Source organism: Malaya genurostris, chromosome 3 (genome assembly GCF_030247185.1).
Source record: "Malaya genurostris strain Urasoe2022 chromosome 3, Malgen_1.1, whole genome shotgun sequence".
Classification (NCBI taxonomy): Eukaryota; Metazoa; Arthropoda; class Insecta; order Diptera; family Culicidae; genus Malaya; species Malaya genurostris.
Genome location: NC_080572.1, coordinates 293,741,877 through 293,758,484, shown reverse-complemented (window position 1 = coordinate 293,758,484; position 16,608 = coordinate 293,741,877).

The window sequence follows — 16,608 nt, the reverse complement described above, 5'->3', positions numbered from 1 at the left end:
ATTTGAGTAGCCAATCAAATGGGCGCAAAAACCATCATCTTTTGAAAAAAAAATATGAATAACAATAATTACAATACGAGAATAAAAATAATCACAAATTAACATAGATATGACAAATAACATCAAAACAATGATTGTAAAATATATAGTCAAAGCTCAACAGATCTTTTAATTTTCCTTACAAAGCTACTAAATGATTCTCCAAACTCGAAATGATTTTCCACAGAAGTAAACGTTCGAATACATGCAGCTATCGGTTCATTATATCCAAATAGAGTTCTGTGAAAACTGTTCTGAAGCAGAGTTGAATTTCTCAGAGTTCTGCTTGGAATCCGAAAATTGACTTTGGAACGTAGCTCGGGAGCATCAATTTCTCCGTTTATCAATTTTGCAATGATCAATGCCTGTTGAATTTTTCGTCGGCGTAGCAACGTATCAATCCCTAAAAGCTGTCATCTTTCCGTATATGGTGGTAGATTTTCAGGGTCTCGCCATGGTAAGTGTCGCAGCGCCAAACGAACAAAGCGTTTTTGAACTCTTTCAATTCGTAAATTCCACGAAATTTGATAAGGCAACCAAACCACTGATGCATTTTCAAGAATTGGCCGTACAACGCCTTCAGGCAATGAGGATCCTTGAAATCCTTAGCGATTTTTGAAATGAAACCCAATTGACGTAATGCCTTAGTGATTATAAGTGATCGATGCAAATCAAACGATAGTTTTTCATCAAGCTGTACTCCTAAGTCGCTCACCTGATTAACTCTAGTCAGAACTGAGCCATCAATATTGTAGTCGAATGTTACAGGACTCATTGTTCGATGAAACGTAATTACCAGACATTTTGAAACATTAATAAGTAGTTTGTTTTTGCGACACCAGTCAACGAAAAGCTGAAGTTGATGTTGTAGTCGACGACAATCCTCCAGAGTTCGAACAACTAAATACAATTTCAAGTCGTCCGCATAAATTAGTTTCAAAGCATCTCCAAGAGCAAATGAAACATCGTTGAAAAATAAAGTGTTTCACATTCAGGACGCTTGCACTAGTTTGGACGCAACGTAGCAGATATATATATATATATATATATATATATATATATATATATATATATATATATATATATATATATATATATATATATATATATATATATATATATATATATATATATATATATATATATTAAAATGATGATGATAAATCAAAAAAAAATTTAGATAAGTTATAATTCTTATTTACATCTATGTATTCACGGAACTTTGGAAAACTGTTCACTTGGCTGCAATATGATCTTATAATGGTATTCAGAAGGCTTTAGATTACTCAAGAGAGCTACAAGTATTTACTAAAATTGAAATTGTGGCTTAAGACAACCTTACAGAAAAATGAAATAATGTTTGTTAAAAAAAGCGCCAAAAACGCTTACTACGGCTCTGTGCTACGATACAAATTGGGTCAGGATATTTCAAACTCATTAATGATTTTTTTCTAGTTTTATAGAACTGCACAAAGCTACCAATATTCACCCACTTTAATACTAGAAACCATTAGACAGAAGCCTCTACCTGATTCCACCCTGTCCGATTACACCAGCAAAATCGGACGGGTGCGAAATCAGCCCGGGCAGAAACTATCGCATTCCATCTGCGCCTGGGCTTCGGCTCTCAATATATGCATATATTTGTATTACCCCTAAGCTTCCAGCGAGCCAAACTTCCCAAAGTTCATCAGCATAACTCATGAGGATTTGGAATTAGACTTTGAGCGTGGGTGATTCGGAATTCGACCAGGTCAGGACCGCTCGCTGGTTCCACTTGGAAGAATCGTTTTTGGATGTTTGTTCCGGCAAGCGAGCGATGTGTGTGTGTGTGTGTGTGTGTTGTGGGGTGGAGCCCGAGGAGTAAACTTTTGCCGGCATCAAATCCGGACAGATAAGTTTTCGGGTCAAACAAAGAATTATCTTAGTTTCCGTCAGGTTTCGATCCTCTCGGTCTAGCGCTCAGGAGCACATAAGAGGGGGGGAGGGGGGCGATTTCAGTTATTCGTCAGATTCTACGGCGGAACTGCCAGCCTCCGCTATTCAAGCGAAGTCTAGATTTGATTGCCAGACTAAGCGGGAAATGATGACGATGAGAGGAAAATTTTCGTATTAGCAGTCTTTAGCACGTTTTTGAGCTTTGACACACCGAAAATCTCATTGTGACGGTTGAAATTAATATTGTTATTATTATTATTATTATTATTATCACAGCTGGATTGAGACTTGTTAGAAGTGTAAATAAAAATTTCGATTTATTATGCAAACGAAGCGAATTTCCAGCTTCCTAAATGAATTGGTTGCTCGAAAAACGGACGGTTTATGTAAACAAGTTCCTCCGGAATCCAGCGTTCCAATTATTAAAAATAATACAACGTTCCGGTGGAAACTAATTCCAGCCGAGAGAGAGCGTTTTGATGGCGTGTGCTCGACGTGGCAAAGTACGTGTGATAAATGCCAACGATGTTTGCACACCTATACTTGGTAATTATAGAAAATTGGAGCAATTTAATCCCTGAACCCGATTCGCATTATAATTTAAATATAATGAATGTGACTTAAATTACACTCATTCCCATCTACTCATCGGCAGTTCTTCTCGCTCTTCTCGGAAAATAGACCGTTCCTAGCGCACCTTGAGAACAGGAAAACAAAAGGGTAAACAACCCCTTTGCTGCGGAAAATTGCTAAGATTTAATTAAATTCGAGCTACGCACACATTCCCCATACCGTTTCCGTATACATTACAACAGGATTCGTTTTTTTTTTGTTATTTTGGGTTTGGATTTCACCAGTCACGTTTGTGTCTAAGTCACCAAGACGGCAAACGGCATCGACGACAAAAACGACAACACGGACGGTAATGGCAATAATTTCTGGTGAAATGGGTACCCTAATTTTCTTCCCATCCGTGCGTTGATCTTAAGTACATCTGTACTTTTCACTGAGCCTCAACGACAAACTAATATCATCCGATATCGCTGTGCTTATCGTTTTCCAGTTAGAAGCTTGCAATTTTCCAAAAAATTCGACACTGAAAACTCGTATTCTGTACAGTTTATGTTGCAATGAGCGTTAGCAAGAACTGTCGGTAGACGAAAATTCAATTCCACAAAACTATTGCCGTTTCGTAAGTAAACATCACGGTTACAATCAGAACTGAAACGGTTAGTTTGCTCTGTCTTATTGAATAGGGTAACATATTGGTGTACGCCAGATAGGAAAGCTTTTTGGGAAGGGATCAAGTATTGTATTTTACATTTGCCTACTTAATATTGTTTTGATTAATGATAACCAGTGTTGGTTTACAGGTTATAATCAAAAGATGATAAATGCTACAAAAAAGGGCTAAATATATGATAATCTCTGATTTAGTCAAATTTTAGAATAAAAGTTTTGTATTAAAATTGAATTGAGGTCTAGACTGAAAATTATTTAAAAGTCGATTTAGAGAACCACCGTCAGTTATATTCACCAATATTGTAACCCATTTCATTTAATTAGAAATTTTTGAAAATCAGTGTAGCCATCTTTGAGAAATCGTAGTGCACTCCAAAATAAACTTTTGGGTTCCTTCCTGAATCGAAAACCGAACACCGGTAAAACTGAAATAAGTTTTTTTGGTCATCGACCTGCAAACCCGATTAATTTATGTGAAATTGACACCCTGTATCTCCTGAACCGGAAGTCGGACCTGATTAAAAAACAAAAAGTTTTGTGGGATTTTCAGACCTTTCATTTGAATGTTAGATGGAGGAAATCAGTTCAGCCATCAACGATAAAAATGATTGTAATTATTTTAATTTCATTTCATAACCAAGAAGTCGGATCCAAATGAAATTCAGGAAGCTTCTATGGGAGCATAGGACTTTTCATATGAATCTAAGTTTATAGATGAGACTTACATTTGAATCTAATCAGTTAAGTAGTCTATAACAAAATTGAAGGAAATGTTTTGCATAATACAAAGAAGCATCATTCAAACAACATTTTGTAATGTTTTCGTGGAATAATATTGAGGGATAAGTTGATGAAGAAGTATCACTCAGGACGCGTTACAAAAATTTCAGGTGTCAACTGTATCTCAGCGCACAATTATCAGGAGTAAAAAATCCACGTAATATAGTTGTAGTAGGTGTTTATTTTAGACTATGTTTTTATTTAATACTAGCTGACCCGTCGAACTTCGTCTCTCCCAAAAATTATTTGTTCGAATTTATGTTTTCGGACAGCAGAATTGTCAAACGACTAAGTAGATAACGTTTATCTCCATTATTGTTCTGATTACTTATCTTACAATCTACGGAATTCAACCGACATTCGCTTTAGCTCAAAAAAGCAATATCACCAAAAATTAATGAGAAAATGTGAAATACTTCTGTTAAGAAAAAAAATTGGCAAATGCACAGATTTTCATCCCATCCTTTGAGTCAATAAAAAATCTCTCTCTAATGGCTTCGACATAATGGAAATAAGGTGCCTTCTCTTCCAGATGTGATTCTTGCTTTCAGTAATGGATATAAAAAGCTCACTAACCAGACTTTTGTATTGATAAACAAAGCATACAAAGCATTCTGAACAGTCCGTTTTAATTAATTACTCATACTTGAATGTTCACTCGACGCAACAGAATAAACTTTGAAGCAGTCCCTTGTACAGTTTTTAAGCAGCGAGAAAGTTTTCTCAGAACTTGTTCTGTATATTCAAGTTGTCAAAAAGTGTCACGCGTACTTTATGGCTCTAATAAAGAGGATATTGTTCAGGTACCAGGCCCATGCACAGGTAGGTTTCAGGACTTTTAACAACTTCATCCACCCCCCCCCCCCTTCCCCCACGCTTCTCCTCCCAATGGAAGACTTGAATCTCCACTCTCCTTGAGCCTCCCCGATCTCTTGAACACCTGCCCCCTTATTTTGAATGCTCTCTTGAATCCTCCCTTGAACCCTCTCTTGAAACCCCACACGGGCCTGTCAGGTACTGTGCAACTTTTGGTTGCTTAGAGAAACATCGCTTAAATTTTAATTTGATATTAATCTTGCCAATTTGAACATTCTTCTCAGAATATGAAATATAAAATGACAGTATAAATCCATTATGATAATCATATTGAACATTGATATCTAATGGCCACTTAATATGTGCGCTAAATCATTAGAAAGCAAGGAAAATCTATTAGCGCTTCTACAGAACAATCTTTTAATTGATTCAGTCAAATTTTTTCTGATTTGTTAAACTCGCGCTCACGATAACCAACATTATTTATCTAACTCCATTACACATAATCCATCAACTGGTAAACGATATCAGGAAGTCATATACATTCCATTATTAAGTCATTTGGCAAGCAATAATTGTGATATCCAATTAAGCACGTGATTCGAAATGACAAATAACATGAATCAAGTATGCATGTGAAATCTCCACACAAACCCATTGGTTGCGCGCCAAACGATTTTGTCTACGATCTAGTATTCCTTTCTTCGACGACCAAACACTTATGCAACTCGTTACGCGCCAAACATCAATCGTAGATCTAGCAATCATTGACGACTTTTTCAACGGAAAATTCCATTGTCCATACAAAACAAATTTATGGGTTTTTCCCACTTTTCCGGCAAGTTTTCCCATTTTTTTTTATGTACGAACCCGGTGGGGGTAAAAACTGATCAAGCAAAAAAAGAATTATGTTAATACGTCCATCCGTTCTCAAGTGATGCGATTACAAAGAATGATCTGCATTTTTATATATATAGATAGAAGATAGACTAGCTGAGGTACTCGACGTTGCTCGGAAATGTTTCGTGGAGGCATGGCGGCGAAAAAAATCTAGATATTGTCCTGCCTATTGAAATACTCTGAATGTTGAGAAATTTAGACGGTAAACCCATTGAACAACACTCCATACAAGTTCAGATTGATCACGGCTAGAGTTCCGTCTCAATAATTATGATTCTCACGGCATTCTCATCAAATCGGGTCAGTTTTATGTTTTTTATGTTTTTCGTAAAATTCGATCGAATTTACCTTACACTTCCCATGTTTGGGACACTTGCTACACTCGCTCTCCCTTGAAATATCAGGTGTACAACTTTGCTTCCGCCGTTTTCCGATAGGTGGCTGTACCGGCTGAGGCTGGTCCAAATACATAGATGATAATGCCTTTAAAGTGAGTGTGTACAGTGCCTAACGAATTATCATCGTCGTTTCAGTGACAGTTGTTCTTGTTTTCGTATTATTCACTCTCGAAAATGTCTGTTTATGTTCCATATTCTCGTCATTTGCAGGAAGTTTACTATTCTTGTTACAATTCGGAAAAATGCAGCTGAAGCGCATCGAATGCTCTCAGAAACTTACGGTGATGCTGCTCTGAGTAAAAGAACGTGTCGGGAGTGGTTTCAACGTTTTAAAAATGGTGATTTCGATGTCGAAGACAAACATGATGGTGGAGGAGAAAATACCTTCAAAGATGAACAACTAGAAGCATTGTTTGATGAAGATTCGTTCCAAACCCAAGAAGAGCTTGCCGAATCGTTGGAAGTGAGTCAGCAAGCCACATCTCAAGGCCCTGGGCATGATTCGGAAAGAAGGAAACTGGGTGCCGTACGAGTTGAAACCGAGGGCATCTTGCGCCGTTTATTTGTTTGTGAGCAACTGCTTCAAAGACAAAATCGTAAGGACTTTTTACATCGAATCGTAACCGGTGATAAAAAATGCAGAAAATCATGGGGAGAGCTCGGGCATGCTACTTCGTCGTAGGCAAAACCGAATATTCACTGCGCAAAGGTTATGATTTGTATTTGGTGGGATCAGCTCGGTGTGATTTACTACGAGCTCTTAAAACCGGGTGAAACCATCACAGGAGATCGTTACTGAACGCAACCGATGCGCCTTAGTCGCGCGCTAAAAGAAAAGTGGCCACAATATCAAGAGCGACATGACAAAGTCATCCTCCAACACGACAATGCTCGGCCTCACGTCGCAAAAGTGGTCAAAAAATTACCTGGAAGCGCTGAAATGGGAAGTCTTGCCCACACGCCGTATTCCCCAGATGTCGCCCTTTCTGACTTTCACCTATTCCGTTCGATAGCACACGGCCTGGCAGATCAACATTTTCAATCCTTCGAAGAGTTGGCAAAATTGATTGCTTCATGGATAGCGTCAAAAGTCCTTTTTTCGAGCCGGGATCCGAAAATTGCCGGAAAGACGGGAGAAAGTTGTCGCTAGCGATGGACAATACTTTGAACAATACTTTTGGGTCAGTAGCTAGCAAATTGTGTACAAATGCTGCAAAGAACGCGGACTGTCACTAAGAAAGATAGCAAAAATGGAAGGAGTAAGTGAAAAAGCTGTGCGAAAGGCAACCAGGAAGTTCGGTGAGGATAACAGCTTTGAGGATTAACCGAAAACGGGTCCTGCTAAACCTCAGTTAGATAAACGTATACTGGAGGCGTTCGAGCAAAATAAGTGAAACCTCCTCGAGATGTGGCCAAAAAAGTGGGCACTTCGAAGTCAAATGTTCTTTGTGCTAAAGAACGTTTGAATCATCGAACCTATAAGAAGCAGAAACAACCAAAACGTAGTCCGAAACAAGAAGCATCGATCAAGCCGAGGGTTCGAGAGCAGTACAATACGATTCTTGCTGGAAATTTGAACTGCATAATCATGGACGACGAAACCTACGTGAAACTCGATTACAAATTCTGGCCGGTACCACAATTATACGGTGCGAGAAGGGCAAGTGTTAAACCAGTCCGAGACATCGATTGAAGTCGAAAAATTTGGTAAGAAAGCTATGGTCTGGCAAGCAATTTGTAGCTGCGGTAAGATTTCGAAACCCTTCATCACCACTGCTTCAATGAATAGCAAAATATACATCAAGGAATGTTTACAAAAACGACTTCTACCCATGATTCGAAACCACAAGGGTCCTGTTGTCTTCTGGCGAGATCTTGCTTCTTGCCACTACTCCAAATCAACGGTAGAATGGTATACTACCAAAAATGTCACTTTCGTCCCGAAAGACATGAATCCACCAAATTGCCCACAACTTCGACCAATTGAGGAATTTTGGGCATTAACGAAGGCACATCTTAGGAAACATGTCTCGGCAGCCGAAACCATTCAACAGTTCGAAAAAGATTGGAAAAAAGTGTGAAAACTTGTCGCCAAGAAGTCTGTACGGAATTTAATGAGGAACGTGCGCAAGAAGGTGCGCCAGCTAATCTACAATGGCTAAGTAGCAAATGTTAAGAATAATATTCTGTTGTTGTAGTCTAATATTATCAGTATATCGAATAAAATTGGAATATCTAACACTTGTGGATTATTTGCAGCGAAATCAAAGTGCGTTCATACTTTCTGGGACAGTCTTTATGAGATGAGGAAAGATAAAAACTCACAACTTCCAGAGTTTTATTCCGATAGACTTGAAGATTCAATAAAATGTTCTTGAAATTTCTGACTATAGCTAAATACAAAGAAAAAATGAATGATTTTGGAAAAGTGCTAGACCTTACCAGTGCCCTTTAATGCGAAGTGCTTGAAAAATATATACCATTTTTAACTAACTATATTATATCTGGTATTTGTGTGAGTCCTTAATTCAAGAGCATCAACAACTGAGTCCTGCACTCCTTTCGCTACTAGGATTCGTCATTACAGATTCCTGCAGACATTGAAGATTTTGCTAGGGGAATGCCTTTTAAAAGTTTTATAGCAAATACGAAAATGAGTATAATTTGACTCTCATTTATACTGAATAAAGGAATTTTTTTATCGTTTTGCTAATATAATGAAACATCTTAACATCATTATTATATTAAACAACAATTATTGTCACTCAAATTATAACACCTTCTTCAGTACATATAATAAAATTGATTTTTTATGAGATAAAATGGCCTTGTGATAGGTGCTAGAATTTCTCTAGATTGACACCCAAATATAGAGCGATTGACCTAATCTTTAAAGCCATTGGTAAGGCATTATTTCCAGTTCCATCCTAAATACGGCATATATCACCATCATCAGCCTAAATGTATCATAATCTGATCCCATCCAATATGCACAATCATTCTGTTCTATCAGCCGGTACGGCCGGGCACCGATTCCAGAAAAGTGAAGCCAACATCTAGCATTGTTGGTAAGCTGGTTTACGGTTCAGAAGGAGTGCATCACAATATTATGCTGCCTACACCTGCACAGGTGGTAAAGATAATTAGAACCTAGGACCCTCCGTCCGGGGCCTCTGGCTTCTGTCGGTTGTCAGATTTTTCTTAGCTTAGCGAACAGCCTTAGAGCCGGGTCCAAAGTGTATTCTACATCCATATTAATGCAAAGATCTTTTGTGGGAATTATTTTCCACCGTTCAAAAGGCGCCCACCTTCTGCCTGTTCATTCGTTGTATTTTGCATGTTAGCTGCCCCAGCACAATTCTCCTGAGTCTCGGAATGACTTCAATCCACTCTTGGAGTCAGGTTGTGGCAACCAACCAGCAGCATTTAGCAGTGGGCACGTGGAATCCTGATCCGGATAAAAGTGTTGAGAAGCCGGATGAGGCAGCCGGTGAGTGAGTGAGTGAGTGAGTGAAAGAGAGAACGGTATTTGAACCTCTTCAACCAGGAGACTCAGCAACTGTTCTGGGGAATAGGGAATGGGAATGGGAATGCATCAGACGGGGGCATCGTTTGCCCTGTAATTTCAGTTTTGCAAAAATAATTGGATTTTACTTGGGATTTTGATACTGATACTTTTTGCTTTCGGTTCCCCCGCAAAGAACGGTATGTTGCTTCCATGTCTGATGGGGCTGCTGTAGATTCTGGAGATGTTTTACCCAGGATCGGTGTATAATCAAATGTGTGTGTGGAAATGTATATTGAACGATGATGGTTAGTGCGGGACGTGGGGGAGCGAAAGGAACCTGTTGTATGGAAACGAAAAAATATTCCAGCGCACGTGATTTTAGTAAAAGGATTAATTAAAAATACCTTATCAGGATGAGCGAACATTCCACCCCACCCACGAATCACTGCTTCTTTCAGCAAACTGATTGGCGGAAAGTTACACCACCGGTGCACCCAGAACAGAGGAACGGTGCGCTTGGTGACGCCACATCGCTCATCCGGCAAAAGTTGTTAAAACCGGGGGAATGGAAACTCTTTCATACTGAACAACTTTAATTATGCATACACTGGGATTGTTACTAATGGCGTTCGTGTAATACAAGTTATCTCTGTTAGCGTTAATTTTGTTTTATCAATTCTTAGCATCACTATCGTCAAGCATAAATTTATATTGTGAAAGAGATACTAAACAATGAACTAAGTTTTAGAGACTTTTTTTTTACATACACAGGCACAAATTACGTCAGGCCAAATTGAGAGTCATAACATCGTCAAGAGCTAAAGATCGATTTTCATTAGTCTTAGACAATTTGCATTCTGTTTTCGAAAAAAAGCTAGTTGTTGGGGTGGCACACTAGTTCACCAAAAAATAACATTGTGTATTGAGTTTGCATCCACGAAACGTTGACCGAACGGGTTGAAATTGGCGGATTTTTGAACCAGGACTAACGCGTAGAACCAGGACTAACGCGGCAACGGAAATTATGTTGTGCATTTAGAGGGATCATTTCTTACGAGTTGATCCCATATGGCCAAATACTAAATTTCAGTTCGCTTTCATCCAAGACAGTCGATATAACAAAACCGCATACGTTCGGGACAGAAGAAACCAAGTACAGTATTGTGTAGTGAACAATAGAACGATCTCGAAATGAGTGAACCAAACGAACAAAAGCTACCGTCGACACGAAAGAATACAATTATTGTTGACTTCAGGCAGTGCAAAATTCGACCTTCGATACGAAAACTTGAAGGTTTGCTTAAGGAGCAAATGCATCTTGACATTAAACGTGTGCATTTACTTCAATGCAATAAGACCAATAATGTTGTTATATCCAGTTCTATAAAGAGTTGGATGCAATTCAATTTACAAAAGACAATAATAATGTGCACTATGTGGAGCACGAGAACACTAAGTACAACATTCCAGTATATATGGAAGATAGTGCTATAGAAGTGCGTGTGCATGATCTTCCCTCAAGCGTCATCGATCCTTATATTCGCAAAACTATGTCCCAATACGGAGATATTCTCTCTATCGAAAAAGAAAAGTGGAAGAACTTTTTCCCCGGTATTCTAAATGGCGTACGTTTGTTACGCATGCGCTTGAGGAGGCCTATACCTTCTTATGTGATTTTCGGTCAAGATACAAGAATTCCGTGCAAATCACTTGTTAATATGAGAAAGGCATCATTACATCACTAGGTGGATTAAAAAAAGTTTTTCTTCGAATAACTTCACTTGAAAAACTTAATCGAAATGTCATCAAATCTCACACATAGTCTTTAAAAAGTTGGTACTTCATGGATGTTGTATTGATTCAACAATGATATTGCCATCTGATTCTCAGTCACACGACTTATTGAGTCAAGTAAAGCAAAGCAAACAAAGTCTTGGCATTACATTCCTTTTGCGGATTTTGGTCTTTCGTTTTCGCAGCCGATTCTTAGCGTACAGAATCATTGCATGGCTGGTACTACGATCCTACTGACACTATGAATCCTTCCAAGTCGGGGTTCGAACATATGACAACTGGCTTGTAAGCCTAGCACCGTATGCATTGAACCACCAACCAAGGACGAGTCAAGCGCTACTACTGAAAATCAAACTTACCACACCTTATTCATACTGCCTACTGTGTTTGTAAAAAATTCAAACAATCTAGTAACCAAGAATTTTTAAAGGATTTTGTTTAAGTAGGCCAATTACCAATTTTTCCAACACTAAATACGGTATATCAGCAACAGAAGACAGAGTTTCAGTTTTAGACATGAATTGTTAACGATGGCAGTCATAATCATAAGATGAGATCCAGTCGTACAGCGGAGAGTCAAAGTCAAAGTTTCGGTAGCCGGCTACCCAGAACAATCAAGCTATAATAATACAATTGAAATAATTACTAGCAAACTATCTTTTCCTGAAATACAAGCAGTGGCTGATTTTCGCAACGTATTACAGAGTTCTAAAGACTGTCCCAGAAAGTATGGACGCAACCAAAAACCGCTGTCATTTCGCAATGGTTCAAAATCTGTCAATTTTTATGGATGCGTCCTGTCGTTTACACTCTTCTCTAACCACTTGTGCAGTTGTTTATTCGTTTTCATTAGTTTGTTTCTAAATGCGTGGACTTTCAGCAGAACAACGTCGAAAAATTGTGTACAAATGGTGCACAGAACGCGAACTTATACTGAGAAAGATAGCAAAAATGGAAGGAGTAAGTGAAAAAGCCGTGCGAAATGCAATCAGGAAGTTCGGTGAGGATAACATCTTTGAGGATAAACCGAAAACGGGTCGAAAAAAAGGTCCTGCTAACCCTCAGTTGGATAAACGTATACTGAAGGTGTTCGAGCAAAAGAAGGAGGTTCCAGTTCGGGATATAGCCAAAAAAGTGGGTACACCGAAGTCAAATGTTCTTCGTGCTAAAGAACGTTTGAATCTTCGAACCTATAAGACGCTGAAACAACCAAAACGTAGTCCGAAACAAGAAGCATCGATCAGGCCGAGGGTTCGAAAGCTGTACAGTACGATTCTTACTAGAAACTTGAAATGCATAATCATGGACGACGAATCCTACGTGAAACTCGATTACAAATCCTTGCCGGGACCACAATATTATACGGTGCGAGAATGGCAAGTGTTAAACCAGTCCGAGACATCGATCGAAGTCGAAAAATTTGGTAAGAAAGCTATGGTCTGGCAAGCTACGGTAAGATTTCGAAACCCTTCATCACCACTGCTTCAATGAACAGCGAAATATACATCAAGGAATGTTTACAAAAACGACTTCTACCCATGATTCGAAACCACAAGGATCCTGTTGTCTTCTAGCCAGATCTTGCTTCTTGCCACTACTCGAAATCAACGGTAGAATGGTATACTATCAAAAATGTCACTTTCGTCCCAAAAGACATGAATCCACCAAATTGCCCACAACTTCGACCAATTGAGGAATTTTGGGCATTAACGAAGGCACATCTTAGGAAATATGTCTCGGCAGCCGAAACCATTCAACAGTTGAAGGAACATTGTAAAAAAGTATCAAAACTTGTCGCCAAGAAGTCTGTACGGAATTTAATGAGGAACGTTCGCAAGAAGGTGCGCCAGCTAGTCTACAATGGCTAAGTAGCAAATGTGGAGAATAATATTTTGTTGTTGTAGTCTAATATTATCAGTATATCGAATAAAATTTGAATATCTAACACTTGTGAATTATTTAAAGCGAAATTAAAGTGAGTCCATACTTTCTGGGACAGTCTTTATTCCCAAGCTAATTGCCTAGATAATAATTTAGTTAAACCCGAGCACTAGTCTCATTCATGCTTATAATTTCTATCCATTATTAACAAAAATTCGCCACCGCGGTCAAACCATTCAATTTGACTCAATTCAGTATCCGTAGAAGAACATTTTCCACCAAACCTCCGTGGCAGGTTAGAGAGTTGTCGTCCCACAGATTGCTAGAAAAAAATAAAATAACGGAAGCCACTCCAACTCATAGTCACTTGTATATCTCTTGGTCTATTTTTCCTACTGCTGTTTGTTTTTCCTCCCGCTCGAAGGCAACCTCCAATCGGGTCCATAAATAAAACAAAATGACGATGTTTGTCTCAAAGTGGCGTACCGTGATATAAAAGGGGGAAATTCTGCTGCCCTCATTCCTGCATTTTTTTTTTCTCCATCCGGCAATGCAATAGCGAGTGAAGATTATTTCTAGTTTGAAAATAGACCGAACGAACCACCAGCCTCCGCAACTCCCTCCGTGCGCACTATTAGAGTGTGAGGATATTATCGGGAATGGTACAAATAATAACCGAGCAGCGGATTTATATTTATGCAATCATATTGCTCGAGAGAAAAAAAATAACCGGCGAAAAAGGCACGTAACGATTTCAAATACGACTGGTCGGTCCTAGGTGTGGAAAAAAAACGGAGAGGACGGGAAGTTGCTACGTGAAAAAAAAACAAGAACGATTCTCGGAACATACCCGAGCAGGAAGTTAGAGAGAAATAAAAATGAACACACCAAGCAGTTTTCCGCACATTTTCCGATGCAATAACGGGAAAGCGATAGGACGACTATGAAAGTTGTCGACATTTATTTGATTATATCGAGGCATGGACGAAACTACAATGGTCTGTCGGTAATACCGGAATAATGCCTAAAAGTGCAGAGTATTTTTGTTTTGTATAAAACTATCTATTTTTTTATCAACATTAGTATGAACTGAGCATGAAAAATGAGTATCTCCCTGTGCAAGATTCCGCATCCTTGAAGACGAATGAACAAACAAACTCCGGTGCAAACATTGGTTGGACAACATCTTCAAAGTGTTTATTGTTATATAAATATAAGCAAGAAAAATAAAATTCTCTGATCGATAATGAGAAGTTTTCCGCTCCGTCTTTCATTACAATGACAAAACGTGATAAGAAGTGCCACTCCGTTGCATACAGATGGAGATCTTGAAGCCTCGGAGCCTGTGTTTCCGGTATTTTTTTTTGCGTTCCACATTGCGTGCTTGTAATGCTGATGTATTTTTCCATTTTTTTCCTCAATTTCCTTTTTCTGTCCAGATAGCACTCGCCTGCCAAAGTTATTGACACGGTTGGTTGACCACGTGCAAAATATTGTTTCGCAATCGAATGAATAGAAATCACCAACTCCTGCCAATTCCATCCAATCAGGAAATTAAGAAAAAAAAAAGATCGTCTTTTGCTGTCTAGCTTTTTTTTCTGTCACCGTAGTTTCACGAGTGCGACAAATGTAAGAGTACAGAATCTTGTACATAGAACGAATCATTGCGAAACACTTTCATACTTTTTTTGGGGCGCAGTCAATTATTTTTAACATGCCACTGAGTTTTGAAAAGAATGTTCAACTCCCCGAATCGTTTTGAAATTTTGGGCGCAATTGAATTTTCACCTCAACTGTACGACAAAAGGCTTACTAATTTGGACGTAGTTCTCACAACTCAGTTGTCATATGTTCGCGCAGCTCATTTGGAACGATTCTTAATGTCAGAGAAATTATGACACTCGAGTAAATCCAGAAATTAACTACCGAAGAAAGGGTCGATGTTGAACAGTCGTGTTTCTAGCTACCTTCGATTTTAACAGTCTTTTCCAAGTTTACCTACTCCTTCTAAAGATTAATATTCAATTAGCTTGTCAAAGACTATTTATCCAAAGAATCAGTTCAACAACATTCTATCGCTTTTTTTCGCTGTTTCGGATCACATACATGGATTACATTACATACATTACGTTTGAGACAATTCCAATTTGAAATGTTCGCATATGCCTACAGCTGATTTCGGTCAAAGCTATAGCAAAAGAGCCTCATCGTTTCCTAAATTTGTTGTTTCGGAAGATGAAATTGTGTGTATAAATAGGAGCAATACGATTGATTCTGAAGGAAGCTATTTTGGCGAGGAACTGGGATTGAAACGCAAAATATCAAAAAAGAATCATCGCACCGTTTGTATTCAAAGATCGATTCAAAGATAGTTTATCGTACCTTATCTCAATTTTTGCATGCACTGTTAGTGCTAAATACGGGTACAGTGGGCAGAAAAAAATAATTCGATAATTACTTAAGTCTACGTCGTCTCATAATATATTTTTTATTTAATTCCATAAATTTAGCTTAGCTTGCTTAACCGTCCGTGCGTTTCCTTCGATTGATCAAAACGCCAGTTGAAATTGCATATTCAACCAAATGCATGATATTTGAGAGCAGAATTGCAATTTGTCACGTCGAAAAACCTTGGCAGACTGACTAAAAACATCGTTGACTGTAATCTGTACTGTGAAAGTGATTATCAAATGAGATACTTCGTAGTTCTATGACCAAGTAGAAGTATACTCAGTCAAAGACTGGCGACTCTTTTGTTTTCTCTCCCATTATCCTAAGGAGCGTATCGAAAATAAACTATCCACAAATTTTGGGTCGAAGCTGAGGGCAATTCGGTGGATTGAAATTTTTCTCAACGAAAATTATACTCCTTTCCGCAAGCCAATTGAGAGTGGTTTTGGTAAAGTGAGCCGACGCTAAATCCGACCAAAACAGTAGAGGTGTGCTATGCTTCTTATATAAAGACAGCAATCTCTTCTGGAGACTCTCAGATCGATAGATTTCTGCATTTGTAGTTCCGGTAGCTTAAAAAATGGTTGACTTCAAACCACAGGAACTGGCAAGCAATACGCCATACTCCGATTTTCTCCACTTGAATCGACCAGTCCGCATCGCTCACATCCTCCCCGACGACGACAGTAAAAAATTGTGGACCTGGAAGGGTTTTTGAGTCCTCCTTCACATAAGTCTCATCGTCCATCAAAACGCATGCATCCGGACACTGCAAAAAACGCCAATACAATTTCCGGGCCCTTGTTGCTGCTCGCTTTTTCTGTTCTACACATTGTTTCGAGATTTTCTACTTCTTTTAGG